This window comes from Protopterus annectens, chromosome 8.part0 (genome assembly GCF_019279795.1).
Source record: "Protopterus annectens isolate FY-2018-M chromosome 8.part0, PAN1.0, whole genome shotgun sequence".
Lineage (NCBI taxonomy): Eukaryota > Metazoa > Chordata > Ceratodontiformes > Protopteridae > Protopterus > Protopterus annectens.
This window is the reverse complement of record NC_056741.1, coordinates 1,646,476,666-1,646,494,678: the sequence shown is the minus strand read 5'-3', so window position 1 is coordinate 1,646,494,678 and position 18,013 is coordinate 1,646,476,666. Positions and strand designations below refer to the sequence as shown.

Here is an 18,013-nt window from a genome sequence, read left to right as displayed (position 1 = left end):
AACAAAGCTACAGCCAGACAATCAAACCTTGATTGTATCATAACCTCTCCAGATAAAATGTCATCCCTTGGAGCTTTGTCAGATAGCCTAAGTGATCACTTATTAATCTACAACATAAGGTACCAAAGCAACAGCACCAAAGCACATCATTACAGCCTGGTGAGATAACATACTGGTTTTCATGAAGACCCTTTTATTAATATCCTAAATCTTCTTGACTGGGGTCACTGAAGACTCTCTACATAGATGATGGTGTCTCTGAGTTCAACAAAATCACATAAACCCCCCCTCAGAATAAAAAGTGTCAAACCCAACCTTGCCCCATGGCTATCCTTAGCAACTAAATGCCTCTGGAAGCAGAGAAAAAGCCTGGAAGGTCTTGACAAGAAATGAAACAGTTCCTACTTTACTAGCATATACACAACTAAGAAACATAACAAAACAACTTATCACCTAAGAATGCAAACCTACTGCTCATCCAATGAAAACATAGCACACTAATAATCCAAAACAGTTCTGGTCCTTGATCAATAAACTTTTAAATCCAGGACAAACTACACAGCCAACACCTAACACTCAGAAACAAAATGATACCATAGCCAATCAATTCAATGCCTTCTTTATACAGGTAGTACAGTCATTACCCACCTGTCAGCTAATCAAACTTTTGAGGTCCTTGCTCAATCATGTAGCCACTGTCAACATTTCTCCTTCCAAATGGTTCCCACAGATACCATCAAAAATACATAAAAAAATGTAAACCTATAACAACTGCCCCTAACTATCTGCCTGGCAAATATCTTAAAAATGGCAACTGACACGATTGCATAATCAGTTACAATTCTGATAAATCAATCCTTAACTGAAAATTAAGTCCCTTTGTTGTGGAAAAAAGAAACATTCATTATTCCACTACACAATGAGGGAATCAATACAAAATTGTCAAACTATAGTCAATTGCCATTTCATCTCCCCATCAAAAATATTAGAGAAATGCATTCCTAAGCATATACTAAACTATCTAATAAATAACCAGCGTCTGTCTTTAACCCAACACGCTTCCAGCCTCATCAGAGCACAACTACTGATTTGCTGAATTTTGTTAATACTGCCAACACAAACAGAAATCCCAGAAGTCTAGTCTCCACCATCTTCATAGCCTTATCAAAAGCTTTTCATACTGTCTCCCACCAGAAACTCTTGCATAAACTCTTATCCTTAGGGCTCATCAGCTGTTCACTGCAATGTTTCCATATCTACCTCTCAAGCAGCACACAAGCAGTGAAATGGAAACATGATTTCTCCTACTTCTTGCCAGTAAGTGCTGTGTCCCATAAGCCCCTATACTTTTCAACATATTCATCAATGATCTCTACACTGCTACAAAAAATGCTATCCTAGTTAAATACACTAAAGACTCGACACTAAAGTGCTCTGATAAATCTCTCTCCAGACTTCAAGAACTTAATCATTCTTACTGATTGAAACATGGCTGCTACTTCTAAACAATAAAAAAACTAAATTATTGCTTTTCACTCCACAACACATCTCTGCCAAAACAACACTATTCACTATCATTTCTGCCAACAACCCCATAATAGAACAAGTATTTATTATTTATTTATTTGTTTTTGTTGACTTGGAAAAGTCCACTGGAAAACCCATTTTCAGGAGAGGCCGGGGAGAAAAGCTTTCCATTTAAGTTACACATAATGCACATTTATAAGTGCAGGGTAAAAACATCTATACATGAGCTTATTTACATATTTTCGAATATTTCATAAAGAGAAAATTAACATAAATTAGCTAATTATTGAATAGAAAAATAAAATACAATAGCAGTTACTGTATTTACAGCATGATGGCTGCAGGGAACAGACCAAACTGTTTTTGAGGTTAGTAATAATTTACAGATAGACAAGTAGTAATGTAGTTTAAAAATTGATGATAAGAGAGATATGAAAGGAGAAATTACAGAAATGAGTAGGAAGATAAATGGACAGAGGAGAAATTATAGTTAGTTGGAGGTGGTAGGTGAATGAATGATGAAGAATAAGAGTTTAGGAAATGAATGCCATATGAGGGGGAGCGATAAGGTACAAACGAATGGGAAGCAAAATGGTTGTAAGAGATGGAGAAAAATAATCCGAGTAAAGTTAGCCAGATGAGCAGGAAGAACAGAGACCTCTCTGGCACGAGTGTTGTTTAAGCAAAGTTTTGGAACTGTTTAGGTTTTTTGTGTGGGGGATTTCATTCCAGAGTTTTGACACATACCTGGACTAGAGAGGGAGAGTCTCCAGCAGTACTGAATGTCTGGCTGATACATGTAAATGTACTGAATGTCTGGCTGATACATGTAAATGTACTGAATGTCTGACTGATACATGTAAATGTACTGAATGTCTGGCTGATACATGTAAATGTACTGAATGTCTGGCTGATACATGTAAATGTACTGAATGTCTGGCTGATACATGTAAATGTACTGAATGTCTTGCTGATACATGTAAATGTACTGAATGTCTTGCTGATACATGTAAATGTTTTTTGCTAGAGGAAAAGGTCTCTTGTGCATGAATAGTGCAGTAGAGTATTTTGTAATGCTGGGCATTTGTCTGGAGATTACAACAGGTTGTAGGCAATGATTAGTTGAGTATGTCAACTGGTTTGGGAGTTCAAGCCAGTTTAATTGCTTTAATGCAAAGCAGTGCCATGTATTATAAGATGGCTTGGTTGTAAATTTAGCTATTTTGTCATAGCAGGAGGCTAGTTTAGTTACAGAGCCTTAGTTTAAATGTTAAAAAGAAAAGAAAAGAAGATGAAAACCATTCTCTCCATACCTGGGTTTTGCTCTCTTGCTCTAACCATATTATCAGGTCTGCTGGAAACTGTGGCACTGTCTCCATATTTGCCAGGGACAAAATCTCATTTAGACTGATACCCAGAAACAGACAGAGTGAACTCCTAGAACTTCTTTTTACCATGGCCAAACGTCTCACTTGCAGTACGCTACAGAACTCTATCCATGTCCTCAGAACAACATTTTAGATTCCTGAAAGTTTTACAAGCAATTCCTAGAAGTAGCACCTCCATAATTCCTTACACCATCTATCATTACTAAACCATGTTATTAAGGTATCATCAAAGATCAACATCACTTCCTCCATTAGTCCAGACATACCCTTGTATTTAATAATCAGTCTTAAACATGCTGTCACCAAGCCTCTCCTTAAATTGCTTAAACTAAGCTAAGCCGCAGGTTATGTTCCCGAATCCATGTGCACTGCTACAATGATGCCTCTACACAAGGGTGACCATACCAAGGACCCTGAAAATTATAGACCAGTCAGCCCTACAAGCTGATCTGTAAAGCTGTGGAGCGTAGCATAACCAATCTCATTAATTATGATATCATGAATCTCATTAGGCTTGACCCACAACAATTTGGCTTCATCAAGTGAAGACCAGTCATGTTAAGTCATATTAACTTCTTCAAGAGGGAAACACAAGCTGTCAGAAGTGGTCTTGTTGTTAATTCAGTTTATCTCAACCTGGTAAAAGTTTTCAGTATCATACCTCATGCAAAAAATTGATAGAAAACTATTTGCCTTAAACATTGATTTGTGTGTGTCAAGATGGCTAAAAGACAGAACCATTTTGCTCATCTGACAGGTGTCTCTTAAAAACAGATGACTTCCAGAAAAAAAAAAATCTGCTGTTTTTTTAGTTAATGTGCTAATCCTGATCCATAAATTTAGGCTAATTAGGCATAAAGACCTGGCTCTATGTTCCTCAAGCCCTGAAAGCACCTCAGATTGGTGCATTCTCGGAGACATTTGCCAAGAAGAGGCAATCAGCATAATCCAGGCTACCAATCACAGAAATGCCAGCACAGAAACAGCAAATTCCGTCTCTCCTCATATCTTCCAGCACTATATAAAAGGAACAAATAACTGTGAATTAAGACCAAATACTAATCACAATAAAGCTTCAGAAATGGATCTAAAGTCTCCCAGAGCTTTTATGTTTTGAAAAGGAGAAGTTGACTGAAGCAAAGTTCAGGAAGGCTGGGAACGCTCCAAAGGCAGGTGCACAGCATGGAGCAGAACAGAAAGGGAAGAATTTAGACCTGTAATCAACAGGTCTAAGGCTTAATGTCTGCAGTAAAGTTGATGGAATACAAATACAGTAGTCCTCTTCCCCTTATTGTTATTACTTGGGTTTGTTACAACCTCAAGACCGGGTGCAGCAAACTGAACCTTCTCTGGTGTTATAAGCCTAGGACCAGTGAAACTTCATTAGTAAATTTATTTATTTATTTATTTATTTAGATTTGTTGACCGAGAGTGTCCGACTGGACGTGGGTCCATTTTCAGCAGTGGCCCGGGGAGAAAAGCTCCACAGTAAAATAAACAGACAGTAGTTACATTGGATTACATAGCGATTAACAATTTAACATAGAAATTACTTACAACATATTTACAGATGAAGAACATAGTACATCAGTAGACAACTAGAATCTTTATCTGTGAAGTACATAACAGGCATTAACAAATGTAACAATGAGAAGTTCCTGCTGTATAATAAGTACTAGGCTTATGAGCATCTGAGCTTGCTATCATCAAGGTAGTTAGTGGAGGTGAAAGAAAGGTAGTAGTTGGATGGGGTGGATGATATTAGAGTGGGAGTTGCAAGGGCATAGCCAGCATGTTTTTAGGTGCGCTTTTAATAAAGTTTTGAAGTTGGTGCATGATAGTACGGAGGTAATTGTGGGTGGGAGTTAGTTCCATAATTTGGCTATGGCGCAAGAGAATAGTGCTTCACCAGCAGAGTTGTTGGCTTTAGTGATCTGCAAGTGATTTTTGTTGCTGGATCTTAGTGGTCTGGTGGTGCGATAGGGTTGGAGTAGATTCTGGAGGGATGGGACATTTAGTGGATGGTTTACTAGTTTGTGGGCGAGTGAGAGTTGATACCACTGAAGGAGGTGAGGGAGTTCAAGCCAGCCCAGTTCAGCAAGTGAGAGACAGTGGTGACTATGGTAGGATGCCCCTGTGTGTAGATAAACAGAATGTGGTGGAAAGATAGATACACCACCCAGTGTCTCCCCCTCTCTGCTCTGAAATAAATATCCTCTGTACTTTAAGAAACATGATTCAGTAACTTACTTCAGACTACCGCTTGACAACTGGATGGGTACTCTCAAATTTAGCCAAGGACTAAATGGCTTCTCCCTCCTTGAGAAAGGGGGTGAAGCTTAAAGGGTGGGTACTGGCAAGATCTACATGGTCATTAGACTAAAGTAGCTTTGAAACGCCTAGGAATCCTGTAGGTATTTCATACCCAGAGTGCTACATACCACTTTTCGAATACTTAGGACACCCTGTACAAACTATATTGTTTAGTACAGAGAAATATTTGACAGCATACATTTTAAAATTTAGAACTCTATATGCCTTCACCATAGCACAGCACTTTAACATTTTTGCCCTATTTGCTGATCAGATAATCCTAGTGGTTAAATTACCCCTTTTCAGGGGTAATTCAGCAGCACTGCTTGGCTAAGTGATTTGTTCAGTCACACAGTAGGCAAATGAAGGTAGAAGGAATCAAACCCTGTACCCTGGGCACATGAAGCAGCTCATTAATGGCTCAGAGCTTTACTCGTATGCTCCACCTCCCAGGCTTTTGAAGGGTTTGCAGCTATTTTCTAAGTGGAGAGGGCATCATGCTTCCACTAATAACAGAATGTTTTGTTGCTGTTTCTAAGAAAAAGACATCAACATTCTCAAGAACAATCTTTTAAGGGAGGAAAGAGGTAACTTTTCACATACACAACAGTTGTGCTAAGTGGAATCGGGTGAGTGTAATGATGTAAAGATTGTGAAGGTGGATACTTGATCAGGACTCACAATGTCAAATATGAAAGAGAGCTGGTGTTTTTTCAAATTTGAAGAAGTGCAAGAAAGTGAGTATAGTGCTTTTTTTTTTTTTTTTTTTTTTTACTTTATCCCGTATATGTTTATATGGTATGTGGAGATAGTCAATTGAAGTTTAAATCGACCAGTGTTTTGTTGACACACTTTGGTTGACAAAAGAAATAGTCGATAATTGTATGAGACTATACAATCCTCAGGGATGGAGAATGTATCCTTTCCACTGGAAAATCTCGGATTTCAAATAAATAATTAACCATGGGTTTGGGGAAGAAGTTTAATACTTGTATAGTCCAAGATTGACCTTGGCGCATGCTTAGAAGCATGTCAATTTTTGTTTGTCAACATTAGCAATGTCGGCATGTCATCAATTCAATGATTGCCAGTCTACCTCTCTCTAAATATATATATATATATATATATATATATATATATATATATATATATATATATATGTTGGTACTGGGCTATCTGCCCAAAGGCATATATTAGCCCAGCCATGTTGTGCGGTATTCACCACCCCTTTAGTAGTTCCCTAGACCCTTGTACTAGCAGCTAGTACCCTTGGCCCCTATCTAGTAGTGCTGTTGCTGTGGTATAAATATATATATATATATATATATATATATATATATATATATATATATATATATATATATATATATATATATATCCTTAAAGGGTGATTTACATATATCCCATGAGGCCTCTGATGCAAGAGGTTTAAGGTATCACACAGTTAAAAGTCTAGCTTTGCTAGATTTTCTTTCTGTGTTTTTATCTGTGTGACCTTTTTACTCTTTGTTTTAATTTAATAGGAATATTTTGTAGACACCCTAATGTTTATAGATATCAGCTAGGTATGACAACCTTGTGTTTCGAAAGGTCAAACATTCCTGTTATGCTGTACTGATGATGTCATAAGAAGGCAGAAGCATGAATGTCTACAGCTAGAGGGGTTTGGCTTTAATGGCCTGAAATTGTCCATAAATAGACTTAAAAATGAAAGTAAACAAAAAAAATAATGGACATTCAGAATTGCCATTTAGCTGAAACATCTGATATCCTTAAAGGGTGATTTGTATATATCTCATGAGGCCGCTGATGCAAGAGGTTTAATATATCACACAGTTAGAATCTAGCTTTGCTAGATTTTTCTTTTTGTGTTTTTTAACCAGTTGGTTATCTGTGTGACCTTTTTACTCAAAGACTTAAAGGTGGTTAAGATGGCCTTATACTGTTTGACATTGATATCACATTTTTACTCTCTGTGCCAATCCTGATCATATTAGGTCACCTTATATAGGGATAGGTTAACACGTTCATTCTGGATATTCCAGGATATGGTTAATGTAATATTTTTCATTATCACATAGTGACCTAGTGGAGGATCTATGATTCTGCAGTCCTACAGTGTGCATCCATCATCTCTGACACTTAGTCTTAACTAACTCCTCAGTTATGTAAAATCAGCTACTAGCGTGTATTCCTACACTTGTGACAAACTTATACTTTTGGCAATCCACTGGTTAATTTGTCAGGATACACTGGTGCAGTTTCTGTGATATCTATCATCAGAACTTCATCAGATATGTCCCAAGTATGTAAGGTTTTCTTGAAAATATAACCTACTCAGTGCATTATTATTAGCATAAGAAACTAATCTGAGTCAGGAAGATTTAGGAATGGGATCTGTTTAGAATATGAACGCTAAATGTAGGTCATTTTGCCTTACCAATTTCTTGTCCTGGAGTTTCATGTATTATAACCATGTTCTCCAGAGCTTCATTTTCAGAGTATATGTGCTTTATTTCTTGCAAGTTTGACTGAATTGTGTCCATTTAATTTCACTCCCAGAAAGCTTAGGCCAGTACCTGCAAGTACTTGCAAAGCTAATGTTTGATTTTCTTCCTTATAAATAACTTTCACACCTACGGATGCCACCTTTTATTTTATTTATTACTCTATACGTTGTCGCCTTACAGAAAGACGTTGTCCTGTTCGATTCTCAGCTAGAGCGTCTTCTGTGTGGAGGCATGCATGAATGGGCGTGCCTTCGTTGAAGGTTGTGCATCAGAGCTGGTAACTCAGCACGTAAAAATCCACTACCAAACATTAGCGGACCGGAGTTCCGCTGTGGCGACCCCTAACGGGGATAAGCCGAAAGAAGACTCTATATATATTTATTCATTTATTTTTAATCGCTTTCTGACCCAGGCTTCCCCCTAGCTTCTGCATTCCTCCATCATTGACTCATTTTTTTGATACTACTGAATGCAAACCTTCACTGGAGAGGCCCTTGGAAAGTTGCTCAATGTTTATACCCTGGGAAATGATGGATTCAGTGATGGCCAATGATCACGGAACCCAGGAGCCATCATCCTAGTGAAGGGTGACCAGTCACCCTAGCTGTAAAGATGGTTAGTGCCATGATGCCAAGAAATTTTTGCTGGCCCTATTTGTAAGAAGATGTCCTCTGAGGCTCCTTGTCTCCATCAGAGGGTGTAAGAAGATGTCCTCTGAGGCTCCTTGTCTCCATCAGAGGTTGCACACCAACAGGTTTCCCTATTGCTCCCCCCCAAGCATAGGGGAGCTGTGCACTATATTTGGCTGTTCCTTGGAAAATGTTTCTGGTTTAGGCAGGTTTTCATTCAAAGTAGCATAGGGGAAAAATAGGATGAAGTGGCAGAACCTGGGTCACCAGCAGTACAAAAGGACTACATGCCTCTGTGCTATTGGGCTGGCTAACAAATGTCACTATTTATAGGTTTTCTACATTTGTTTTCAGTATAAAATCAGTTGCATATAAAACTTTTAAGTTATTTCCCTGAATTTCATTTCATTCATATTGGTTTCTCTGCTCTCGGTATCAGACCCAAGAGGGACAGGGTTTCCTTTTGTGTTTATTTGTAGAGGGAATGAGTTATATAAATGAAAAATTTGCTTTGAAATCTGTGCCCTTTCTTCTTTATAAGAATACTAAAGTGCATGGCATCTTATTGACGAACATTTTGGCAAAACCCACAAAATATAAAAAAAAAAAAAATCATTGATTCAACCAAGCCTCACCTGAACCCATTGTGCCTCAAAATATGCTAACACATTACAACAATTTACTCCATTGCTCAATCTGGTGTATTTGAACACCAAAAAAATAAACCAATCATGTTTCATAGCATTATACTTTGAGTGCCAGAAAGAAAGAAAGAGAAAGAAAGAAATATATCAGGTGACAAGATGCCATGTCCATACATAATATTATGTAAACAAACACAAACTTCCTTTCACCTCTTTTAGTGTATGCTACTGGTAATTACTTTTCATTTTACAGCCACTTACTATGTGCCATACTTTACTACAACAAGCTCAAAAAACAAGGCTAGTATGTGCATACACATGCTTTGAGAAACAACCTTGGAGCGCTCAAGTAAAAAAGAGTGATTTTGTTGGGGGGCCTGCATCCCCCACACCCACTGCTAGTTATATTCTAAATCTGAGATTGCACAATACCAGGAAAAGGGCATTTCCCCAACCCGGTAATGGAGCAATCTTGCATACCTGTCAACCATCGGTTTTGTTAACCTGATTATTTCAACTAAACAAATGTGACTTTGCCTTCATTTAGTACACTACTGGCTTCCATACACACACACACACACACACACACACACACACACACACACACACACACACCCATATATATATATATATATATATATATATATATATATATATATATATATATATACATACACGTATACAATATGTGTGTGTATGAATTCCAGCAGCTTCAAAAAACATACTCTTTTATTCTTTGACAAAGTTGCTGGAGGAACCCCACAACAAAGCCAGCGTTTTGCAGAAACATACAAACTATGCACACATTGATTCAATAGGGTGCAAAGTGCTTTAATAGCAGCAGTCTGCATTTAAAGTGGAACCTGTATGTTGAGAGACAGCCTTACAAGACTATCTGCAAATATATAGAGCTGAGTATATTTTTCTGTATTATTCTGTATTATAGAGCTAAATTGTTGCTTAGATATCTGTTGTCTTACTGTTCTGCAAATATACAGAGATCAGTATATATTTTTTTGATTTTATAATTTGCACTCTGATTCCTCACATCTCTGTTGAAACTCCCCCCCCCCCCCCCGTTCTTGGTTGTAGTTTAAATTTGGTGACTTTTGCAGTGCCCGCCCCACTGTAGATTTGATCTAGGACACTCCCCCAGTCCCATCTCTTTACCGCATTCTACCTAATAAACCCTTTCTGCACTTGCTTTTAGTCCTTTTTAATTTAATTACATTTTTTCAAACTGTGTGTGGACTAATATTGCTACATACTCAAGTGTGCCAGCTTGCACTGCATGTAAATTGTTTTTACTACTGTTTTTGCTACTTTTCTGAAAAAAAAAAAATTGTAAGCCTGTTTCTTACCTTTCCTGTAATTAGTGTTCCAGATACAGATTTGCTGTATCCAGGACTATTTGTAAGCTTCTGAGCCCCCCCAAGCCTTTCTGTGTTGGGGGGAAGCCTTCTAGCGTATCAGTGGGAGTCGTAAGCACTAGGTAACCTGTCTACCACATAAGGAGTGGTTCTGGCCCAGAATTTTTGTTATTGGCCGTTTGGGCGGTCTTCCATCTCTCTCAACTTTCTGGTTGGAAGGCCTGCATTTGCACTTGTTTCTGTCCTGTAACTCCTGGGCCCATCTCATTTGCTCACTCAAAAAAAAATTATCTGCTTTTACTGTATTTGTGTTTCTTCCTACTTTATTTTGCTTTTGCGTCATCTTAAAAGTACTCAATTGTATTTATTACTGCTTGGTGTAACTCATTCTAAGCCTTTTAGTTTAAGCACTTTGGCTTCAGACCAGTTGTTTTACATTAAGAAGGTTTGTGGTCTGCACTGTAGTGGCAGAACAGGTAGCTTACATCCTTCTAAGTTGGGAACTGCTGATTGAGGGCTCAGTGTCTGTTATTCTAAAAGTGTATTAATTCTGGTTTAAGCACTTGGGCTTCAGGCTAGTTATTTTACATTAAAAGGGTCCGTGGTCTGCACTCTTGTGGGAGGAGAGGCTGGACTCTGCCCTTCTAGCTGGGAATTTCTGGTTAAAGACTTACAGTGCCTGCATATTTAAACTGCTTCTTACTGAAATTGGTACACCTTGTTTGCTGTAGCATAGACTAGATCCAGGCCTGCTGAATCTAGCTTTGTTTGTATAACTTGAGCACTAATCCAGGCATTCTTGAAAGTATTCAATTGTATTTATTACTGTTTGGTAGTAACTTGATTAAAGTGTAGCTATCATTCTAAGTCTTTTGGACTAAGCACTTGGGCTTCAGACCAGTTGTTTTACATTAGGAAGGTTTGTGGCCTGCACTGTGGTGGCAGGACAGGTATTTTACATCCTTCTAAGTTGGGAACTGCTGATTGAGGGCTCAGTGTCTGTTATTCTAAAAGTGTATTAATTCTGGTTTAAGCACTTGGGCTTCAGGCCAGTTGTTTTACATTAAAAGGGTTTGTGGTCTGCACTCTTGTGGGAGGAGAGGCTGGACTCTGCCCTTCTGAGCTGGGAATTTCTGGTTAAACGCTTATAATGCCTGCATATTTGAACTGCTTCTTACTGAAATTGGTACACCTTGTTTGCTGTAGCATAGACTAGATCCAGGCCTGCTGAATCTAGCTTTGTTTGTATAACTTGAGCACTAATCCAGGCATTCTTTAAAGTATTCAATTGTATTTATTACTGCTTGGTAGTAACTTGATTAAAGTGTAGCTATCATTCTAAGTCTTTTGGATTAAGCACTTGGGCTTCAGACCAGTTGTTTTACATTAGGAAGATTTGTGGCCTGCACTGTGGTGGCAGGACAGGTAGCTTACATCCTTCTAAGTTGGGAACTGCTGATTGAGGGCTCAGTGTCTGTTATTCTAAAAGTGTATTAATTCTGGTTTAAGCACTTGGGCTTCAGGCTAGTTATTTTACATTAAAAGGGTCCGTGGTCTGCACTCTTGTGGGAGGAGAGGCTGGACTCTGCCCTTCTGAGCTGAGAATTTCTGGTTAAAGGCTTATAGTGCCTGCATATTTGAACTGCTTCTTACTGAAATTGGTACACCTTGTTTGCTGTAGCATAGACTAGGCCCAGGCCTGCTGAATCTAGCTTTGTTTGTATGCTTGTTTGTTTGCTTGTTATTTCCCTGAAACGCTAATTCCACCTAAAACGTGGCTTTTCAGCACTTCTGTGGTTCCCTAGTGATATCTGCATTGCTTATTGTACTTATTTCCTTGTTTCACTTGAATGAAAGTTACTGTTTGTCATTTTTGCATTTAAGTTACCTGTAACACATTGCATTTAAGTTACCTGGCACTTGCTCACTAAAGCAATTATATAAGTCAGCACTAAAAAATTAAAAGCACTACACCCTCACAAACTCCCCTTGAGTACCTCATTCCCCATTGGCCCTTTTATTTCAATTATAAAGGAATTCCCAATACTATTCTAGCATGTCCAAAGGTCAGTTGTCAATCTCCTCTCCGGTCCAGCTGGTGAATCTGGGAATCTTGAGGCAATGTTACAACTGCCTCATGTACACAGGCAACCCTCTCCTCCTCCCAACAAATTCCAACACAAGTAAGAGATGCAACCATATAGCCATACTGGAGGCTAAGCTCTCTCAACTCAGTACTGGCGAAACCAGTCAGGAGGAGAAGGAAACCACGCTCACTACAATTCCAGTCTCACATAGATCTACCACGACAGCAAACCAAACACATAAACACACACAAACATACTCGGAGGCTCTAAATAAAAATCTGCCTAAGCAGCAGAGACCTCCAAAGCAGACACCCAAGCAACTGCTACCCCAAAACAAAACACGTGCAACACATAGCTCACAAAGCCAGTGTGCCGAACAGTCACAGCCCTTAAGGCTAAACAACACACCTGATACACTTGTAATAGGTGACTCTATCGTCAGGCACACTGACATCCCGCTCACCAGGCTGAACAAGGAGAAGGTCACGGTGAGCTGCCTGTCGAGCGCTAGGATCCGCCACATAACACAAGCACTCAGGTCACTCCAAAGCAAGTACAGATATGACTCAGTCGTAGTCCATGCTGGTGTGAATGACCTGAGACGTACCTCCCTGGACTACATGAAAAGAGACATAGACGAGCTCTCTGAGCAGGTAGCCCAGGCCGGTATGACCCTGACCTTGAGTAGCATCTTACCCTCACCAAGAATGATGCCACAATATGAAGACAAGATGATCAATTTCAGCAATTGGCTTAAGTATTGGTGTCATTCAAAGGAGATCCAATGCCTGTCAGCCTGGGATGACATGCTCGACAAGCCACGATGCTTTGCTAGGGACGGCTTGCACCTGTCACGCCTGGGCTTTCGGATATTGGCAAAGGCTCTTGCTACCCCCATAGCGCCTTTTTTAGGCAAGGCTCAAAAGACAAACCCACCTCCATAGGTATCACAAGGGATAAAAAACTAAGAGTAATGCTACCCAATGCCAGAAGTCTAAACCTCAAGATGCACGCACTCAAAACTCTCCTTAGCATGGAGAACATCGATATCTGTGCAGTAACAGAAACCTGGTTCAAGGCTCCCGAGAGCACCCCAGCACTACCAGGTTATACCTCATACCATGCTTTTCGGCCCCAAAACTTGGACCGAACCACAAAAGGAGGGGGAGTATCAATATTCGTCAAAGATACCCACACCTCCAGTTTGGTGGCACAGCACGAAGCATCAGAGACTATCCATGTGCAACTAACAGTGGGTAAAACTGCCTTCCAGTTTATAGCCTGCTACAGACCACCCTCCCAAACCCAGGAACCCCACTCGGCCTTCCTGAGAACACTGGAAAATAAGAAGGTCTCTCCAAACACCATTATATTGGGCGACTTCAACTACCCAAACATAGACTGGGAGCATTACTCTAGCTCCAACACCCTAGCCCAAAGGTTCCTAGAATTTATAAACTCAAATGCTATGGAACAACTTGTTACCACTCCCACAAGAGGGGAAAACAATGGACCTGATCATCACCAGCATGGGGACTCTATGCTCCAGACCAGAAGTGTATCCCTCACTGGTAAGATCAGACCATAAACTAATCTCACGGGATATTCACATCACGATTCCACCCCCTGCCCTGAAAACCACAGTGAAAAACTTCTCTAAAGCAAATTTCACACTCCTCAAAACCTAGGTGGAATCCTTCAAAGCCCCTGGGCCTGTGGAAAATACGGCCCAAACCGCAGAATCCTTTATAAACGCATTCTATGAACACCTTCAGGAATGCATGGATCATGCAATCCCAAATAAAACTAAGACCCAATCCTCCAAAGGCAGACGTCCTGTCTGGTGGACCCCAGCCATAAACAAACTATACAATAGAAGTAGGAAGCTACTACATGATAGAGCAAAATCCTAAAAAGGGAAGGCATCTGTGATCAGTATTAGCAAAAAACTACAGGCACTCATAAAATCATCTAAGGCCAGCTTTGAGAGAAAAATTGCACAGGACACTAAGGATAATCACAAGGCTTTCTTTAGTTATGTTAGGAACCTGGGTGGGAATTCCCAGATATGCTCAGAATTAGTCCAGAATGACAAAAAATACACCAAACCCACAGACATTGCCAACATCCTAGCTGACAGGTTCAGCGCAAACTCCCCCCCCTCCCCACCAAAAGGGCAAATATCTATCCCAGCAGAGTGCTGCCCCCCTGACATCTCAGATGCTCAGGTAAGAGCTGCCCTCTCCAAAGCAAAAAACACAGCATCAATGGGACCAGACGGTGTCCCAGGCTGCATCCTACATGAACTCCAAGAAGAGCTAAACCCAAACATAAAACTACTGTTCAGTCTCAGCCTTACTACAGGATATGTACCCAAAGAGTGACATACAGCAACAGTGGTCCCTCTCCACAAAGGTGGTGCCTCAACAGATCCTGGAAACTATTGCCCCATAAACCTGACTAGCTTGGTCTGCAAAGCTATGGAAAGGATCATCATGGACCTCATAAATAAAGATATTGGGGACCTACAGACACTGGATCATACCCAGTTTGGCTTTGTTAAGGGCAGATCCTGCCTCTTAAACCTGGTTAATTTCTTTGAAACAGTCACCAAGGCCATTGACAAGGGGAAGGTGGTCCACACAGCCTACCTGGACCTCACAAAAGCCTTCGATACAATACCCCACTCGGGCATTATAGATAAGCTCACCAGCTTAAATATAAACCCCTATGTCACTAGATGGGTTGCAAACTGGCTCAAGGACAGAACTCACATGGTTAGAACTGCTGGAGCCATGTCATACTCCAAACCAGTTACAAGTGGCATCCCACAAGGCTCAGTCCTGGGACCTCTCTTGTTCGGTATATATTTCTCGGAGGTACAGGCCAACATGGAAGGACTGTGGCTGACCAAGTTCGCAGATGACTGCAAACTGGGCGCCATAATCGACTCTCCAGCCGACACAAGCATCCTCCAAAAGGGCCTCATAGAAACAGACAACTAGTGCCAGAGCCATGGCCTCAAGCTAAACGCCAAAAAGTGTATAGTCATCCCCTTTGGAAAAAACAAAGTGCCCACAAATTACCACATAGGTGGTAATCCATTAAGTACAGAAGAAGTAATTAGAGACCAGGGGGTCCAAGTTGATAGCAATCTCTCATTTGACAACCACGTGGCCAAAGTGGTTAGAAAAACATTTTATATAGCCCACCTAATCATGAAGGGATTCACATCTAGATCAGGGGAGGTCATCGTGCCTCTTTACTCTTCCCTCATCAGGCCCATAATTGAGTACAATGCCCCTTTTGGAATGTACCTTATCAGACACCTGCAGCAACTGGAAAGACCCCAAAAGTACCTCACCAAGAGGATCTAAGGGCTCAAACAGATGCCATATGCTGCCCAGTTAAAGAAACTCCAGCTCTACTCAGTGGCATGCCACCTGCTCAGAGGCGATCTGTGCCTGACGTATAAAGCCATGTCCAACCCGGAATTAATGGACATGCTGCACCTCAGAAAATCCAAATCCTATCGAGCTACGCACTTGAGAGACCTGAACCTCAGCACTGAAATAAATAGGACATGCTGGAGGGACAGATTCATAACCCAGAGGCTCCCTTCACTCTGGAATAAAATCCCAGTCCAGGTTAGGCAGAGTCCCTCATTGACTCTCTTCAAGAGGAATCTTGATGAGTGGTTGGGAGATCATAGGTTTATCCCGGGTATCACTTCTGTGTCACTGTTAGACAGAGGCACAGTATACTAACCTCGAAAAAGGGCATAGCAAAATTAATTTAAAATGGGTGGCGAAAGCCAAACACACTCTGGCTAGGCTTATAAATGCCCTAGGGCAGATAGCCTAGTATCAACCTATGAACCTAAGAAATAGTATTTTACAGTGTCAAACAGGATACCTATGGGGAAGTTACTATACGTGAAGCTCACATGGCATGTAAGCTCTACTAAGCTATCCTCATTAACTTTGATATCACGGTTTTCTGTAGTGTGAAACACTACCTATAATTTTCTCAGTCCTACTGTACTGTTGCATTTCTTCACTATGGCAGTGAGGACTGACAAATGCAAGGTACATTTGTTTTTCTTTTTCTTTTTCTTAACCATGTTGTTTTACAGTGAACTTTAATACTTTACTTGTAAATATGTCCAGGTAGATGGAATAGATTATTTTACAAATGCAGTGACAGAATTTTTAAATTTAGGGATAATTAAGTTCCAGCCGAGCACATTAGGTAGGAGCTTCTAGACAATTTACCTATACTGACTTCTCAGGCATCTTTGGTTTCAATTGTTGATAAAATTGGTTGAATCTTTCTGAATACAGACATTTTATAAACCTTGAAAAATACATTTTTTTTTCAAAAAATGGCAGGTTTGGGTCTATTACATGGAAGATGTGATATTAAAGATAAAAAATGTATTGTGCCTTTAACATGTATATAAACATTCTTATGTATGTTGGCAACTCATTCCTTCTATAACAATGTTTGTTAAGCTACACAGTTACTTAGCCATTAATTTTGATATGTTCTGCGCACTGATGACCGTTAAAGTGTTGCTGCTATAGAGGAATTTCCCCTTATAAATGTTGTGCTATTAACAGCTTGCACAAGAAAGCTATAGTAATATAAAATTTGCTCTTACCTGTTTTCTCTCCTAGGTAATTATTCCACATTAGCTGTGACATTTGGAGATGAAGGAAATGTGGACATCTAAATATGTTCCCATTCAAGACAACCAGAAAATATCAGTTGTTTGTTAGTCTTAACATTACTTTGAGGAGGCGAACACATTAAATGGTAAGTTAATATGCTTGTATAGTTACTCTGTAAACTGCAGATTTTAAGGAAATTCTCAAGATGTTTGTAATAGTTTTTTTTTGAAACAATGGTCTCTTTCATGAAATTACAAATTTACTTCCTAAAAATCCATCTCATTTTCAGTCAGCATTTATCTCCCCAGAAGGTAATGTAAACATAAATACTGTATGCACACAAACTCACACATGTTGCACACATACATACACACATACACACACATACACACACACACACACACACACACACACACACACACACACACACACACACAAAACATCCATTTTAGAACCTTAATTATACAATGTCTCCCTATTAATATTCAAAAACGTGCATGCTGATTGGCCAGCCCAACCAGAGTGCCCGTTGTAAATCCCACAATATACCAATGGAAAAAGGTCCGGTCTCCCGGACTTTTTTTCCATTAGTATAAACTGCCCCAAAATGTTATTTTTTTTTTTTTACAATAAAAAAAAAAAGACAGAAAATGGAGCAATGGAGACTTTCTTTTCTCCGTTGCTTCCGTTTCAAAGTCTTGATGTACTGGGTATGCATGGGAACGCAAGTCCCATACACATGCGTAGTACATAAAATGTAGATGCAGTATACCACAATCGGCAGAAGAACAGCAATCTGCCATTAGACAAAGACATTATTTAAGAAAAGTAAGTATTTTTTTTCTTAAATAATGTCATTGTATAATAGCAAT

At 39.7% G+C, this 18,013-nt stretch overlaps 1 protein-coding gene across 3 annotated transcripts in view; it reads left to right on the top strand.

Moving 5' to 3' along the window:
- B3GAT1 (beta-1,3-glucuronyltransferase 1) overlaps window positions 1–18,013 on the top strand; it is a 2,298,313-nt gene that overhangs the window by 1,691,454 nt on the left and 588,846 nt on the right. For all 3 annotated transcript variants that reach the window (XM_044081176.1, XM_044081174.1, XM_044081175.1), the window contains one exon: window positions 17,148–17,286. The gene's annotated coding sequence lies outside the window, so the exon portion shown is untranslated. The remainder of the gene's footprint in view (window positions 1–17,147; window positions 17,287–18,013) is intronic.